Here is an 18,173-nt window from a genome sequence, read left to right as displayed (position 1 = left end):
TAGTGTTCTTGGAATGCCTTGAGCTAAACAGCCGGGAAAGCGGACTGTAAGAAGAATGCAGCTTCCTAAGAGCATGCTGGGAAGTGAGCCAGCTTGGCTGGCTGACACTTGTTGCCATGCATGCAATTGAATTTTCCCAGAATGCTTCAAGACCTCTAGGAGAATGCCACTTGGAGCCTGGTATGGGTGTTAAGATGCAGCTGAAGAGACTGAAGAGTGGGCCATAGGAAAACAGCATGGATCGGCACTTACCAGCAGGAGTGATGGAGGGGAAGGTGTGTCTCCGTCTGTGTGAGCCTCTGCAGCTCTGGTGGGGTCAGTTGTCCATAGCGGAAGGGATGTGCTGGTCTCAGGGTCTACCGGAGGACTGTCAGGAAGGATACTGTTCAGCAGATGCCTGGGATTCAGAAATTCTATCCCTTGGGTGAAACAGGATCTCTCTAGCCCTCTCTCTGTGTGGAGGAAGATGAAAAGAGAATATTCAGCTCTGCTGGGTGAGCAGGGTGCAGAGTGCAGGGGGCAGGGCACAGGGTAAGCTGGGGCAAGGGCAACCTGCAGCTTCATCACTGATGGCACACATGTCACCTATGTACGTAGAAGCTGAGTTAGCCACTAACTTGGGATATTTCTTAAAGCCAGTGATAGCGCACAGGTGATGGAGTTGGGCAGTGGGACTGGGTCTCTCTGTATGATGCTAGCTGCCAGAAGACCTTGTCACAAGAGGGTTTAGGGAGCAAACCTAAGTTGTTATTGTTGCTGTTATGTGTGTTTGTATGATGTGTGTGTGTGTGTGTGTGTGTGTACCATGGCATGCATGTAAAAATCAGAGAATAAAATTCAGAAGTTGCTTCTGTCCTTCCATTGTGGGCTCCTCAGATTGAACTCAGGTTGTCAGGCTTACATGAGGCAAGCGAGTTGTGGGGGTGCTTTGTAGATGAGCACAGGTAAAAATTGTCTTTCTTCAGTCATAGGATAAAGCCCTTTACAGTGTATCAGCAAGGCTCAGCTGTCCGTCATTGACTTTGATCTCCAGAATGGCATCCATGCACAGATGGTGACAGTGAAGAGGCCTTGTCTCGCTTGCTGGGCATCAAGGGCCTGGGGGAGATGTGAACACCTGGTCTCAGAAAGAGGCATATCAGCTTCTGTTGGTGGCACTGTAGTGTCATCACCTGGCTGAGAACACAGCCTGCATACTCTCCTCCAGCCTCTAACCCAGGCTCCTGCCATACTTTGTATGTAACGTTATTTGGTGTCAAGTATCCCTTCCTTTTCTCAGTCCTTGTTAGGCCATGGAGTGGCTCACTCGGGATGCTGGGGTTCCTCTCTGAGAGTCTGGGCTCCATCTGGATGGGACTGGGCTGCTCTTATCTTGGAGGTTCACTCAGATTTTAGTCTACCAGGGATGGGGAAGGGTTGGAGACTGTGGCAACTTATTAATTGGTTACATTTTCATATATTCAAACTGGCTGTATTGGCTAAAGTTCTCCAGAGGAGTAGAACAAATAGAATGTAAATGTAACTATTGGAGGAGGGGCTTTATTAACTTTGAGAGGGACTTTATTAGATTGACTTGCACGATCAGAGGTTGAATGGTCCCACTGTGGCTGGCTACAGACTGGAGATTTGGGGAAAGCTGTAGCTGCTCCAAGAATCTAGAAACCTCAGGGCAGGAGAGACCAATGAGGCAGCCCCAGTCCCAGACTGAGGCTTGGAAACCCCCTGGAGCATCACCTGTGCAAACCTGTTTTCAAAAGCTGAAGAATATGGAGTTTAATGACCACAGGTGACATCAGCAAATGACACACCCACTCAAGAAGGGTCAAGTGGGCGTGTGCTTGTGAGCTCCCCTTTCTGCCTCCAGGGACAGAGTGGGAGAGCAATGAAAGAGATACCTTGATAGAGAGAGACATCATGGGGATAGGGAGGAATCTGGTGCCAGGTGAAGTTCCCAGGAATCCACAAGGATGACCCTAGCTTAGACTACTAGCCATAGTGGAGAGGATGCCTGAGCTGGCTTACCCTGGTAATCAGATCAGTGAATACCCTAACTGTCATCATAGAGCCTTTCTCCAGTAACTGATGAAAGCAGATGCAGGATCCACAGCTAAGCACCAGGCTGAGCTCCAGGAGTCCAGTCGAAAAGAGGGTAGAGGGATTCTATGAGCAAGGGGCATCAAGATCATGATGGGGCAACCAAACCAAGCCAGTGGGAACTCATGAACTTTAGACCAACAGCTGTGGAGCCTCCATGGGACTGGATTAGGCCCTCTATATAAACAAGACAGTTGTGTAGCTTGATCTTCTTAAGCGCCCCCGCCCCCAATAGGATCAGGATCCATCTCTGGTGCATGAGCTGGCCTTTTGGAGCCCATTACCTATGGTGGGGCACTTTGCGCAGCCTCGGTGCAGGGAGAGGGCCTTAGACCTGCCTCAACTGAATGCACCAGGCTCTGCTGACTCCCCATGGGAGGCCTTACTTTTCAGATGAGAGAATGGGGAGTTGGTTGGGGAGGGGAAGGCTGTGGCAAGGTGGGAGGAGGGAAGAGGAGGGGATCTGTGATTGGTATGTAAAATGAATAAAAATTTCTTAATTAAAAAAAAGGAGAGAATGGAGGCCCCATGAGGAGCAGACTTTCTATGGGTGGAGAAAACACCACCTTTCTCATTTCTTATGTCTTCTCTACTCTTTACTTTTCTTTTCCTATTAAAAAAATCAATTGAGAAAAAAATGAATATATTTGAATTGCATGTGCAAACATATTCACAGAGAAAATACACAGGAGACAACCTGGAGCTAGTCACAGCACCCACTGAACACTGTTCGCAGCAGTTAATATTTCTCAAGCACTTATGATACAGCAGGCAGAGGGCCTAATGCTCTGCCTGTCTTAGTACATGCAATCCCACAGCAACAGGAGTGCTTCCTAGTATTATTCCAGTTTTACATATGGGGAAACTGAGTCACCAGAGAAGTTCAATTGCTCAAGGTTTTGACACGGCAGAGCTGAATTGGGAATCCAGGCTTGAAGACACCGGCTCTCTGCTCATGGGCTGTAGGTGTGTACCGCAAACAGGGCAGCAGGTGGTTGTGGGGCAGAGAGGAGAGAACTAACTTTGCCTGAGAGAGGAGATCCTTTGCAAGGGTGCATCTGAGTTAAAGTAAAAGTGATCCAGACTGAGAAAAGGGTGCAGGAAGGAAGGTGTTCCATAGAGAACAGAACGTTTGAGGGTGATGCAGTTAAAACCTGGAAGAGAACTTCTCCTGTGGCACAGGGTAGAGTATAGGAAGGGGGATGTGGATGCTGGTGTGGGGGTCTGACTGAGAATGAACCCCATGGGCTCATATGTTTCAACACTTGACCTCCAGCTGGTGGAACTGTTTGGGAAGGACTAGGAAGTGTGGCTTTGTTAGAAAAAGTGTGTCATAGGGGGTGGGCTGTGAGATTTAAAGACTCCTACCATCCCTAGCATTGTCCCCTTTCTCTCTCCTCTTCTCTCTCTGCCTCCTTCTTGTAGACTGGGGTGTAGGCTCTCAACTGTTCCTGCCACCATGCCTTTGCTCTGCCATCACGGACTCTAACTGTAAGCCTAATTAAACGCTTTCTTTTGTAAGTTGCCTTGGTCATGGTGTTTTGTCACAGCAATAGAAAACTAAGACAGTTGGGTAGCATCTATGCAGGCTACCACATACTCAAGACTGATGGCATGGTCTGTTTACCAACTAGAATGCCTGCTGGCAACTACATAACTTGACTGAGCCTGGGGCAGGACGACCAGGGAGGAAGGAGTTGAGAACTAAGAGGCAGGGCGTTCATACCTGGGGAAGAGTGTGTCCTTGCCAGCGTCCCTGTCACCATCATCATCTTTTATTCAGGGAAATCTTTTCACAACGTCCAATGTTTGTAACAGGTGAGTGAAGGATAGAATCCTGAGTCCGGCCTGCTTGGCCTTCTGGTTCCCCATTCCTTGGATTTGGGCCAGCTTCTCAGAACACAGTCTTCCCAGCGCCAAGTCATGGCTGTTTGAGTGTTGCCTGGGTGAGAGGTCTGACCTCCTTGATCACCTTGCCCCCCCCATCCCCCACGTTATATCTTCTGTTCTTTTCTCTGCAGCAATCAGGCAAGTGACATGGTCCCATTTTGTGCTTGCCTGAGAACCTGATCTCCTTGCTCTCCATTCTGACCTCTGCATCTTTTACTGCCCTGAGCCCTGGAGCAGAGCCAGAGGCCCAGTGCCTCTGGCTGACCAATTGGACACTGAGCCATGAAAAATGAACTCCCCTATCAGATCCTGAGGCCTCTCAGGCTTCCATCTAGGCTTGGTCTTCTGATCCAAACTCCTGTTCTCCAGTTTCTGGGGTGAAAGGATGAGCAGGGCTGTGTAGCACTTGAGAAGCCCCTCATTACCTCAACTGTTATGTGCTCGAATTAGTCTTGGATGGGAAAGGGAGAGGCAGCCTGAGGGGAGAGTGAGTCCAAAGGTGGAACCCAACAAGAAGATGTTTTCTGCAAGGTCCGGCAAAGAACTACCACTGGATCTGAATGTCAGGGTCACATATCTATCCATTTGTTCAGGACCAGTATAGACCTATTCCAATCTCTCTGCATCTGAAGACATTTGTGCACAAAGTGGGTTCTTTGCATGCAGACATATGAGTGCTAAGCCCCTACTCTATGCCCTGGCGCTGTGCTCAGTGTTGGCTAGCATGGATGGAACAGAGGGAAGCAAAAAGTGAAAAAGACATAGGTCCATGTGGACATAGAGAGCCACCTCCCAGGATTCTGGAGGAACTCGGTGAACATCGTATATGTCTTGCTCTGGGCCTGCAGCCTGGGAGGCTTGCATGAGACAGAACCCTGATGATGTCAATGGGGAAATAATATGACAATTGCTACTGAGTCACAGGGGGACGCTAAACAAAGGAGGGATGGGAAGATTTCATCTCCCAGGAGCAGCTGATGTTGAGCTCAAGGATAGATGGGATCTCCCAAAGCACAGAAGGAGCTTGTGTATAGAGTAGAGGGAGGAATACTGAGAAGGGTGTTCTGGGCATGTGTGAAGGAAGGTACTTGAGCCTGGCTTCTCTGAAGAGATCCGAGCTTGGAAATGTCCAGTCTGCTCATGGAACACAGTCAACACACTATCACAGACTTGGGCACCCTGGATTCAGATCAGGTTGTAATTCTAATGGTGTGGTCTTGGTGTTCTTCTCAGCTATTCTGAGCCTCAACCCTCCAACACTGAAGGGGAGTTTGCTCTCTTGCTGTGTATTTTTTATAACTTGAGGCTGAAAAAAAAGTAACAAGGTCACAGGTAGTCATCCATGGGCTCTGCTTTGGCTTCTGACATGAATCACGGAATCTGAGACTAGGAGTTCTGGACTGGAAAGGGCTCTATTTCAGCCCTTTCTCAGTGTGGAAGCTCTTTACCAATCTCATGGCCGGGTGGTGTCCTTTGTGTAATGCATCAGGCCTGGGCCAAGGTCAGTAGCCCGCCATAACCATGGTGATAGCCATCACTACATTACCCGATGCTAAAAGAAGAGGTGATTGGAAGGCAAGGAGTTGAGAACCATGTACACTGGCTATTGGCACAGAGTATGAAGGGCCTTATGAGTCATTGATACAATTCCTGATTTGTATAGACTCAGGTGACTGTGACTTGCCCAAACTCACCCACTGAGTTTCAGGCAGTACTCTTCATTTCTATATGGCAAGTCTATTTCCCAGAAGTCTTTGGCTTAGGTGCCTCCAGCCTAGTGACAATCTGGGGAAATTGACCAATCTTTGCCTCAGGATGTGGAGGTTGCATACCTGGATACACTGTGTGCCCTTCGTATCATCAACACTGCCTGCCATCCGATCCTGCAATGTGGAATGGGCCAGGCAATGCAGAGTGTTGTGACTGGGGTGTGGTCCCTGCATAGAGCGACTGAGGCAGAAAGACAGACTAGAGTAGGCTGGTGGGGCAAAATGTGGAATTAGCTGGCAGAAATTTTAGAAAGGAGATCATGTTGAGGAACCTTAAAGTTGTTACTTCAGCTAAGAATTTAGTATTGGGGTAAGCTGGGCACAAGTAGCTAGCTATATTCCACCATCCAGGTCCCCCAAAGATGCTGGTGTGCATACATGAGTACAGGATGGCCACTTGGAGATATCTCTGGTATCAGCACTGGGGTATCAGTCTTATTTCATTTAAGGAAAGAGAAAGACCTGGCCACTGCTAGGTCCCCAGATGTAGGCTCAAACCATGGGATAGGGAAAGGCTAGTGTGGCCCGGAAGAGACTGGTAACTGTGCAAGGTGGCCCAGCTGTGTGGAGAAATGATTCTATACCCCAGGGATCCTGCAGATTATGGCAGGCTGCCCACTTCCACCTTGTCCAGCCAGGCCCTACTAGGCTGAGCTCACGACTCAGTGGTATTGGTTTAGAGTTGAGACTTTGGGATTCTGGAGGTCATTTTGGATCAGCTTTGCTGTCCAACACACAGTGTGGCCTCCAACAATCCTGTTAGTCGTTCCATGTCTCAGTTTTCCACCTGCAAATATTGGGGATAATACCCCTGTTCAGCCTTTCATATATATATACTTAAAATAAAAGCTATGAGGCACAGTACCAAAGTGACCTGCTGTCTCTCATCTTGTCACGAGGTCTTTCCATCTGAAGTCCCCCACAGCAAGAGCCTGGCCTCTGCCTTTATTTGTGTCCGTTCAGGACAGGACTGTGTCCCATCGTGCAGACCAAGTGAGAGGATGGGCCACAGCTGAGGCCAGCCTGTGGGGCTCTGGCAGTCAGTAAGGTTGCCGAGGAGGGAACAGCCTGGTGATGGATGACGCTGCCAGCCTTTGCCCATCTGGCAGCCCGAGCAATCTGCATAAAAACAAAGACAGCTCCAGTGACATGAAATATTGATGCCCTAAGACTTTGCTGAGTGGCGTCTTAGCCTCACTGCTAAGGCCCGGCCCCTGGCCTGAAGGATAATGGCACCTCCTGTCTGTTTAGGTTGGTTCCAAGGGGCTGCAGGGAAGGAGAGCTGGTCTGGTGGAGAGGGCCACCTGGGAGTCCTGATAGACAAAGCTTAGTTTTGAGTTTCAGGTAATACTGACTTTAATCGAACTGAACTGGGGGGAAAAAACTGGATCAGGTTTGGATAGCTTAGTTTTTAGTCCCGTGGTTCTCAACCTGTGGGTTGTGACCCCTCTGGGACCACGTATCAGATATCCTGCACATCAGGATATTTATATTACAATTCATAATAGTAGCAAAATTAAAGTTTTAAAGTGGCATCAAGATGGTGTTGTGGTTGGGGGTCACCACAACATGAGGAACTGTATTAAAGGGTTGCAGTTAGGAAGGTTGAAAATCACCGGAATCCAGTCTAGTGAAGGCAGATGGGAGCTTGGTCTCTTAGCAGGCCCAACTTTGGGGCCCTATCTGACCCCCACAAGAAGTTCCTTGCCTAAATTCCAACCTTTGGAGAATAACAGTGTAGGGAGTTGGGGACCCAGCTCTGGGAAAGACCCAGCGTGGGGAAGAATGCAACCCTGGCAGCATAATGTCACTGGAATGCTGGAGGGGTTTTACTCATGGAAAATGCTCATTTAGTTCTGAATTCTTTTTGGGCGGCTCCTGACTGCTCATTCACAGATTTTTTCCAAGTGGTGAGTGAGGTTGGAAGCCAGGTCTCTGGAACCCAAGGGGGAAAGGGGAAATGCTTTAGACATTGGAAAATAGTGGGTCTCTGTCCTCAGGCAGGGCTAGGACACTTTTTTTTTTCTCTCTAGCTTTTCCCAGGAGGGGTGGTGGTGGCAGTATATGATCTGGACTATCTTCTCAGCTCTGTCCCTGCAGGCATCCCTTCTGGCCCAGACCCCTCCATCTCCATCTGCCAAAAGCGCGTGAACATTCAACACTGGACAGATTCCTACTGCCAGAGCAGGCTGGTCCTAATAGGTCTCTCAGCATGAGCAGCTCCAGGCCTCCAGCCAAGGCTTAGTCATCCTTGCTTCCTCAGCTCCTGGCACAAGGGAGGCACCTGAAAAGGTTGCCCAAAGAAGGGGGTGTCAGAGAGCCCAGGGCTGACCAACAGGGTGAAGGGAGCACCCAAGGAAAAGAGCAAACCCTGGTAACTCCTGTTGCAGAGGTTTAATGGGAAAGGGGTCTCCTCTGAATCTAAAAGCATACTCCTTGGGGCTTAGCAGGAATGAGCTGGTTTCCTCTCTGGCTAGGGTGGGGGTCTCACCTTGCTAATGGAGCAACAGCACACAAGCCATTTGGGTGTTTTTCTTTTTCTTTTTTCTTTTCCTCCTTTCTAAAAAGAGAAGCACATTGATGAAGAAAAACATGGCAACAAACAGAAGAGCACAAAGACAACAACTGTGATGTTTGGAGCAAGTTGAGTCACACTTGAACATTTACTGTAAATAAAGCTGCCTGGGCTGGGCTGGGGTTAGAGAGGTCTGCCTCCCTCATCCCATAAGCAAAGGATGTCAGCTGTGTATCCATCCATGCCTACTCCTTGATCTGGTATTTCCCATGGAGCAGGTGGCTCTTAGTGGACTCAGGCTTAAGGTTTGCCTATTCTGAGATGTCTCTACTAGGCCTCTCTGAACAGGCTGAAGAACCCAGATTCATTTGGATCATTTTCCTTGGTGATCTAGTGATTTATTGGGGTGGGGAGTCAGCCTATTTCTTAGTAAATTGGAGTATGTGTGGGCAGGGAGTGGAGAGAGGACAGTTAGCTACATTATTCTACTTGATAGGAAAGATTACTAACTCACAGACTTTTTGAGACCACAGATTTATCACTCAGTCTTCATACACACAACATTCTGAGTGATTGTTGCAGTATGTAAATCTGATCTGTCATTCCCCTTCTCAAAATTCTTCAATGACAGCCATCTGTTATAGGGCAAAATCGTTGTTCCTGAATCTTGGCTCTCTTTTCTTTAGTATCATAATTCTTAGTTAGGCATGACATTGCAAGAACTAAGACCACATTCCTGGGCCTCCCTGAGGGTTTTGGTCAGCAACTGCCAGCAGACCCTCAGTGACAGGAGCAGGCCTGGCTAACACGAACCGATCCATAGATGCACAAGAAATTATAAATGACTGACTGAAAAACTGCTGAGTTTGGGGAGTGGTCTGTGATCTTACAATATATAATTGACGAAGTAAGAAAGTAACAGCCAAGACACTCGGCTATGATGAAACACACAAAGAGAAATAGAAAACCAACAAGACTAGAAAGACTCAATGTCTATAAGTGAATGAATGTCACAAGGCAACACACACACACACACACACACACACACACACACACACACACACACACCCTTCACCCAAAGATCAAGGATTATCAGGAAAGATTATAAAAGCCAGAGGTTGCAGAGGATGGCTGCACAGTCATGTTGTTTGGACATGACAGGCTTGTTGCACACATGAAGAGGAGACTCCTCTATGGAAGACTTGCCTTGCAAGGTCAAAGCAATCAAATCTGCAGCACAGATGGGAGAGAAGCTCACAAAGTTCCACTCTTAGCAGAGTTGCTATTGGCAGCTGATGGCTGAAGGAGGGTCAGTTTTCTCCAGGGATGCTTCTAAGGGTAGGTTGCCCATGCTCCAGTGGATGATCCAAGACCTATACATATACTGGCAACACCAACCAGACTCAGTGGTGAAGAAGAAGCATGTCAAGTTGGGAGGCAGATGTGGTGATAGGGCCTTGGAGGAATTGGAGGGGAAGCACTAGGGGTGAATTTGATCAAAACACATTGTATACATGTACAACATTCACAAAGATTAAATAAAAATATATACAAAAGGGAGAGAAATTAATGAGGAACAGTGGCAGAGAGGAGGAGAATCATGTTAAAGTGCCTGAGGCTGTCTAAGCTCCCTTGGATGGAACTAAGAAGCTTGAAAGGAGCTGATCCATCAATGGGTGAATCTTAATGATGCAAACGGCCATATGGGCTGAGTAACATAATGAAATATTTTAATTAATATACCTTGCATGAGTCTTCAATGTTTCTATCGTGTAGCTCTGATGAAGATACTGTGTTCAGGTTGAATGAGTTTGTGGCCCATTGGACAGTTCCAGCTCTCGTGAGTTAATTGACATTCTGATCTCACTCACTGGTGTTCATGCAAGGTTGGTGTACACCCATATCCACAAAATGACCAAATGTGACTGAGGATCCCAGTGGAATGTATCTGGCTATTACTAGCTCATCAGAATAAAAGCTCCTTTAGGTGTCCAGCCAGATGGCCTTGTATAGCCTCTGTGTGAATACCCAGCATTCTTTGCATTCTTATGGCCACTGCTGTTACACATACACCTCAAGTGAGACTAAAGGGTGTGTATTCATGGTTGTGGGGAAAGACACTAGGCTTCACTTTCAGCTTCTGTGAACTGCTACCTACAGCAACTTTTCCAGCCCCTGTAAGTCAGTTTGGCAGTCCAGGCATATTTTTCCTACATCAGCTTTTTTTCTTCTTTACAACAAGGGGTAGTAGGGACTGGAGAGTTAATACAAGTTGTCTAGATCCAAATGGTTTCTGAACCTTCTACATAGGAGATTCCCTTACAGAAGAGGCACCAATTTGTTGTCACCATGGTGTGGCTGATGACTCAGGCAGGCTGGCCATGTGCCTCTCTGAGGGCAGGAGCCATGCCTGAGCTTAACACCAAGAACCTGCTGTGTGTGCATCTGTCCAGGGTGTCGGTAAGTGCTATGGACTAGTTGAAGTTTGGGGCTGGGGTATGGTCTCTACAGTTTCTCAGACCTGGGTTTGGCTGTCTGGGGCTTCCCTTCTGCCATTCATTCACCCAAGCTGTGCTCTTGGCAAGATCCATCTGCTTACTTTTGCTTCATTACCTGCACCACTTTCCAACTGGTCCCACTCCCAGAAGGCAATAAGAAAAACTCTCTTGATTGGGGAACCATGGAAATGGCTTTCCTTTACATTTCCTACTTTTCCCTTCCTCCTGTTACCTTCAACCTTGGCACTGATGTTGTCTGAGCCCTGAAAGCCGAGAGAAAGCTTAATGCATTGATGCAGGGTAAGGGCATTTATGGGGGATCTGAGCTCAGTGTGGTGCTGGCACTGAGTGAGGAACTGAGAGTTAGAGGGCTTGCATTCTAGGGCCCTGGCTCTGGGGTGCTTAGCAGGCCACTTTATTTTCTTTTAAGAACCTAGATCTTCATCTATAAAACAAAAATGTTGAGCTTCTTAATGGTCTCTAGCACTAAAATTCTGTGGTTTTATTTTTGAACTCACCAAAACTCTCTTGGCATAAAAGCCAAGAAACTGGACATCTCACCCTGAGTGTGTATGGCTCTGTCCTTGGTGCTGAGACAGTGGGCATTGCATCATTGGCTACCAATGGCCTGGGGGTTGGGATGGGGGCACTTCACACACACACACACACACACACACACACACACACACACACACACACACACACACATGAACACATGCACAAAGGGAGTGCCACTGAAAATGTTGACAATTCCTAAGAGCTTTTTCTTAAAATACTGCTTTAGCCAGCAGGCCATCAACTTTGGGCTTGAAGGTCTTTAACAGAACTATTTATTGTTAAAGAATTTGATCTGGAACGCTGTTTGTGGACGATTTGGCACGGTGCCTCCCAGGACCACTCTAGAATTTGATGGCATGATAGTAGATTCCAGGAGTTTAGGATATTGCTCAAATTTCAAGCATGTATCACAGGCCTTCCGTAAGTCATTGCGATGCTCCTGAAATCATAATATTTTGCTATGTATATATAACACACCCCAGGCTATCTCTTGGCTATGACAGTAGTTTAAAAGTCTGATGTCCACCAGTGGGTTTAGATTTAGGGCTCTGAAAATATAAGTCTGGTGTAGGTACAGTCTGTTTGATGTTTCTTGTGCGGATATTGTAAATCCCCAGATGAGAAATTCCCAGGATTTTTTCAATAGAAAAAAATTGATTATTGGACATGCCTGGGCTATGCTGTGAGCTCACATTTTGTGGACAAGGCAGCTGAAGACAAAGCATCTCAGCAGGGGCCCTGCTGACTGTCAGCAGAAAAGAATTATAAGGGGAACGTAACACAGAAGGTCCTCTAGCCTAAGGTATTTAGTGGGCCAGTTGCTTTGACACTGTGTTGAAAAAGTAGTGATGACAGAGTGGGGATTGTCATATGAATCAGACTTGTGATACTGAGCATGAAAGGAGGTCAGTCCTGGCCTGAGAGATGCCCACTGGTGGGTTTGGAAGGTTCCCAGAGTCACGGGGAACAGCTCACCTTGGGATGTCTCTATACTCACTAAAACCTTTGATTGCCTGCCTTCTCCCTACCTGTAGGATAGCACTTCTTTGCTCTTCTAATGAGTAAACTCAATTCAAGCTTTATCTCAGTAATTTAATTCAGGAGGTATTCATTGAGTACCTAGAATGTACTTGCCACTGTGCTTGACCTTGAGGTCAGTGGATTTGAGGGCTAACTGGGAGCCGGCCAGAGGGTCCAGGAAGAAAGTAGTGGAAGAAGGATTGGAGGAAGTTGAGAATGATTGCCTGGAAACTTTGGCAAGAGAGGTAGTGGTACAGGACTATGATTGGGGACTCTAGAGTTGGCCAGCCTAGCCTCAAGGCCCATCTTTGATGCTTCATAGTTATGTGAATGACTCCTTGGCTCGTCTAAACACATTAGTAAAAAGGTATAACAACAGCACTCTGTCTTCCCAAGGTTGTTGGTGGAATTAAATAAGACAATTTATGCAAAGAGTTAAATGAATATTTTTTTTTTATTATAGACATATGATCTCTACAGTATGTTGCTTTACAATGACCACCAATTCTAAGATGCATGTGCTTGACCATGCCCCATCTCTCTCCTTGGAGTATGAAGTCCTTCAATTTGATCTTGACAATTTTTTTACATCCATCAAGGATACATTAGCAATCTTGTCACCATGTCATCTGGTTGTTGGGCTTTTTGACTGGTGCTGTGTCTTTGGCATTGTATCTGGAGGACTGTCTCTGTGTAAGAGCCATTTCCACACCCACCTCACCACAGTCCTCAGGGGTGCCTTCCAACCTCTGTGTATCTAAACACAATGCCTTACACCTTTGCCAGGTACTGTTTCCTGTTTCACCTCAGGATGAGAGACCAAGGGACCACTTGGTTATAAAACAGCTCCTAAGTGGCCTCTTTAATTATTTCCTGTCCTAATCAAATATGGCTTTTCATCCTTCCATCAAGCAAGACATCCTAATTATGTGATTATAGTTGATCTTTTAAAATCAAGACAGTAGTTAAAAACATTTCTGTCTCCTCATTGTCTCTGATTATTCTTCATTCAGCTGGATTGAGAGGGTGGCTACTGGGTGTCTTGACCTCCCCATTCCTCTTTGTCCTTTCTGCATAGGGAATGTCTCCCTTCCCTGCCAAGGTCCTTCTCTCCATTGGCTCCCCGTCTTTTATGTCTACGTTGTACCTGGGTTATAGGTTTCATTTGTTCTGTTCTGGTTGGAAGCAAAATTCATCTGGGAGAATGTCTATCTAACTTTTGGATCCATCAGCCGGCTACCTTCTGTGGACTTCAGCATCCTTCACTCTTGAAGACCTAGGCTGCATGGAGACAGCCGCTAACAATGTTCGGAACCATTAACAAATCAGAGCTACAGACGTGGCAGTGTTCACAGTGCTAGCAACTCCTGCTCAGCCTCCCTCTCTCGCTGCTCCTAGTTCCCAGAGTTGCATGTGGCAGTGAGCCATGTGGTCTCCCTCAGTGTCTCATCCAGTCCCATGCTTCTACCGTCTATAGTGTGATGGTGCACTTCGAACCTTCTTCTAGTCTGGAACTCTCTCCTGAGTTCTAAGCTTGTATTCCTATCTGCCCATCCCATGTCTCTCCACTGATGCCAAGCAGGCATTTTAAACCCAACTTGTCTAAAACACACCCTCTGACATTCCCACAGGACCATCTTCCCAGTTTTAGCGGTGGTGTCATTTTTAAGGTTGACTCCTCTGGTGGGTCCCTCAGCTCCTCATTCTCTCACTGCATCTGTTCTATAGCAGTGTTGCTCTACCTATAACACAGGCCCAGGATGTGACTCAGTTTCCCCATGCCCTCTCCTGCTGAGGTTCAGACCATTACACCACACTGTTTCAGTAGCTTCCTCACTGGTCCCCCTGCATTTGTTCTCCGTCCCCAAAAGTATTCACTGCACAGTAGCCAAAGTGATCCGTAAAAATCTAACTCATGTCTCCTCCTCAAGTCCTTCAATATTCCCCGTGTCACTTGGTGTCCAGTCAAAGTCCTTTCAACAGCTTTGAGGCAGCCCTCAGATGAAGAGACTGGGAGCAGCTGCATCCCACCACCCATCCTCTAGGTACTCCACATGCCCCTTTCCTCAGCTTTGTGAGAGATGTGCTGCAGGTCTTGATTTGTACCTTAGAAGCCTCGAGAACATCTCAGACGGTGGCTGTGTCCTTGGACCATTTCCTGCAGTGGACTGGCTAATAGTTTCCGGATGACTCCTTACCTTTGTAATATCACTACTGTATCCCTCACTCAAGCAATCATTTCTTGTCTTCCCCAATCCATTCGGGTCCTCGGGCTGGACTGATTCTTAACTGGGCCCTCCTCTGCTGTAGTCGTTCATTCAAGGAAGAAGCATGATGAACACTTGTTTACTGTTTCCTTTGAGAACTTGGAAATGTTCCTCCAGCTCCCCAGGGATCAGTACAGAGGCAGAAGAGAGTCCTTCTGGCTTCCTGTCCTGGTTTCAGAGCCAGATCCTTCTGCAAGACCAGTTCTTGGCTCCACTGGGACAGGCTCTGTGGTGTGTCACAGAGATTTCTACAGGATCCAAGGCATTGGTGCTGGTCTGGAGATCTGACAACTGTCTCATGCACATCATCTGAGGATGCAGGAGACCTGGGCTGGGATTTGGTTGAACCATAGACTTAGATGTGTTGGGTCAGCAGAAGAGGGTCTACTGAACTGGAGTTGCTTTCTGGGTAGTGGGACGATAGTGGCACCTGAGAAAAGGGGCAAATAGAAGGGCCAGAAGGTGACTTGGGGCATGAGAAACTGTTAGGGAGAGCTGGCATGATGGTTCAGTTGGTAAGAGGTGCTTGCCACCAAGCCTGGTGACCTGAGTTGGATTCCAGCAAACCACATCAGTGTGAAAGGACAGAAACGACTTCAGCAGGTTGTCCTCTGACCTCAAGGGAGACAGGGCAGTCCTGAGTAAAACGGCTTTGGTTCTCAGTCTTTCCAGGCCTAGTATGTCCCTGGTGGTATATGGAGGGAACTTCAAGTCCCTACCAGCTGCACTGCTAAGGCCACACTGAGTGCTGGGCCTTAGTGCCTCCAATAGAATCAGAGCACCTGACTGCATCTGAGATGAATTTCTTTAAAAATAACTATGCCCCATATAGTATCTGGTACATGATTATTTCAAACTTGTTGTTTACCTGGATGCCATTTTATATGTGTATGTATGTACACATGTCTCTCTCTCTTACACACACACACACACACACACACACACACACACACACACACTTTTTAAATGAGATCTGGTAACCCTATATGGACCTTGCTATTCACTTCCACTGGTCTGCTTGTCCTAGATGTCCTGGGACAGTTGTAGTGCAAATTGCTGTTGGCCATGCTTAGGGATCATGGGGCTAGGTCAGTGGCCACCTATGCAGTTGGACCCCAAGACCTTTGTAAGCCCTGGAATCTAATTCAGTATGACAGTGTGTGACTTGATATTCTATTATCTGCTTTTTGTCATTTGAGAAAAAGGGCAGGGAGCTGACTGGGCCGCAAGGCAGACTTGGATGGCAATTCATCAGCTGCCCGAGGGAAGAATGTGGCTTGTGTCTTGGGCTGTGAAGTGAACGCAATAGACCAATGTCATAGTTAGTTCCTGTCAACTTGACACAAAGCTAGACATGACCGGAAAGAGGGAATCTTGATTGAAGAGTTGCCCCCATTAGGTTGGTTGGTGAGCATGTCTTTGAGGAATTTTGTTGATTGCTGATTAACATGGGAGGGCCCAGAGCACTATGGGAGGTGCCTTCCTTTGGCCGGTGGGCCTGGTTTGTACAAGAAGGCAAAGCTGAGCAAGCAAGAAGGGGCAAAGCAGTAAGCATCATTCCTCCATGGTCTCTGCTTCAGCTCCTGCCTCCAGACTTCTGCCTTGAGTTCCTGCCTTATCTTTCCTCTGTGATGCACTGTGGCCTAGAAGATGAAATGAACCCTTTCCTCCCCACCTTGCATTTTGTCCTGGCATTTGTTACGGCAACAAAAAGCAAACCAGAACAACCAGTTTCATACACCTGCTGCGAAGAGGGAAAGATGCACAAACGTCTCTTGGCAAGTGCAAAGTGCTTGTTGGTAAGTATTAACCAGCACGTTTCAGGCAAAGAACAAAAAGCACCAGAGAACCTAGAAGGTCCTGATCAGGGAAGAGGCCGTTAAAGAAAGATAGGACGGAAGGATAAAGCATCATCTGGGAACATCCCCCTCACTGTGGTCCTTAAGGTCCCTATGAATGTTTTCCCTGCCTCCTGGTATCTGGAATTCAGGCCACTAGGAGAGAAGTGGGTACAAGAGCAGGTGGGCAGAGAGATAGGGGTAATGGAGGACTTGGAGGAAGTCAAGGAACACTGGGACTTGGCTGTGTTATATGCTGATGTCAAAGGAAGGAATCACGAAGGATGGGCATTATGAAGATGGGAACATCTTTCCCTTCTAACATAAAAGACCACTATAAGATGAGGATTGTGTTATGATACACATAAGAAAATTTCTACTGATGTCAGGCAAAAATAAAAATATAAGAGATATACTGAAGTGAGATGAAAATTAGAAGGAGCTTGCCTATAGAGAAATAGACACACACACACACACACACACACACACACACACACACACACCAAACACTATCATTAGTGTACTTTATGGTTTAAAGTGATGTTTGTGTGTCAAGTTGACAAAGAGTGACTTGTAGTGATTAATAATTACTGTCAACTTGACAGGATTTAGAATCACCTAGAAGACACACTTCTGGACATGTCTGAGGAGGGACGATCTATCCTGAATGTGGGAAGCACTATCCCCTAGGCTGAGGTCCCAGTCTGAATAGAACAAACAAATAACAGAAAAAGAATGTCAGCTCATCACCAGCATTCATTTTAATCCACTCCCTGATATTGGGCAGCCACCTCATAGTCTCAACACACATCTCCTTAAATTGTGATTCCTACATAAATATTTCTTCTTTAAGTTGCTTCTGATAGGCATTTTGTCACAAGAAGAGAAGTAACCAATACAGTGCACACGTCACCATGCACTGATGTGTCTCTTGTTCCAAGTCTGCAACCTGCCTGCCTTCTCTGTCTCTTCCCTGTCTGGCTTCTTGAGGGTGTGTATGAATTTTCTACAGCTTATGTAGAAAGTTACAGCAAATGTTGTAATTGAATGCAGTTTTCTTCTCTTATTTTAAAGACTTATTTATTTTATGTGTATGTATATAAATGTTTTGCCTGCATGCATGAATGTACATCCCTTGGAAATGGGGCTACTGATGGCTGTGAGCCGCCATATGGATGTTGGGAGTTAAACCTGGTCCTCTGCTAGAGCAGTAAGTGCTCTTAGCCACACAGCTATCTCCTCATGCACTAGCTTTGTTCTCTTTTATTTCTGTAGGTCTGAAATCTGAATCTCAATGGGCTGAAGTCAAGGGGTTGGTAGGCCTTTGTTACTTCTGGAGGCTCCAGGACAAAGACCTTATCTTTTAAAGCTTCTAAAGGCTGTGTTTTTCAGCCTTCACCTTCAAATCCCAAAATGGGGAACCTCCAAATCCCTAGCTCTCCTTCTCCCTCTTTAGGAAGGCTATTGTAATTATGTTGTACTTATTGCATAATTCAGAATAATCTTTCCATTTTGTGACGTTTAATGCAGCCATGTTTCCAAAACCTCACTTGCCATGTAAAATAATGTGTTCATGGGTTCTCGGGATTGGAGTAGAAACATCTTTGTATTTTTCTGTCTCCTGCAGGGTCCTTGTGCACAGTGTGGACACTGAAATCTCCTTGCTAATAGATGCCATTTGGGGCTGGTGATAAGCAACATGGTAAGATCTCTCCTTCAGAGGA

This window comes from Onychomys torridus, chromosome 6, assembly GCF_903995425.1.
Source record: "Onychomys torridus chromosome 6, mOncTor1.1, whole genome shotgun sequence".
NCBI classification, from domain to species: domain Eukaryota; kingdom Metazoa; phylum Chordata; class Mammalia; order Rodentia; family Cricetidae; genus Onychomys; species Onychomys torridus.
The sequence above is the reverse complement of the archived record's forward strand: the minus strand, read 5'-3'. Positions refer to the sequence as shown.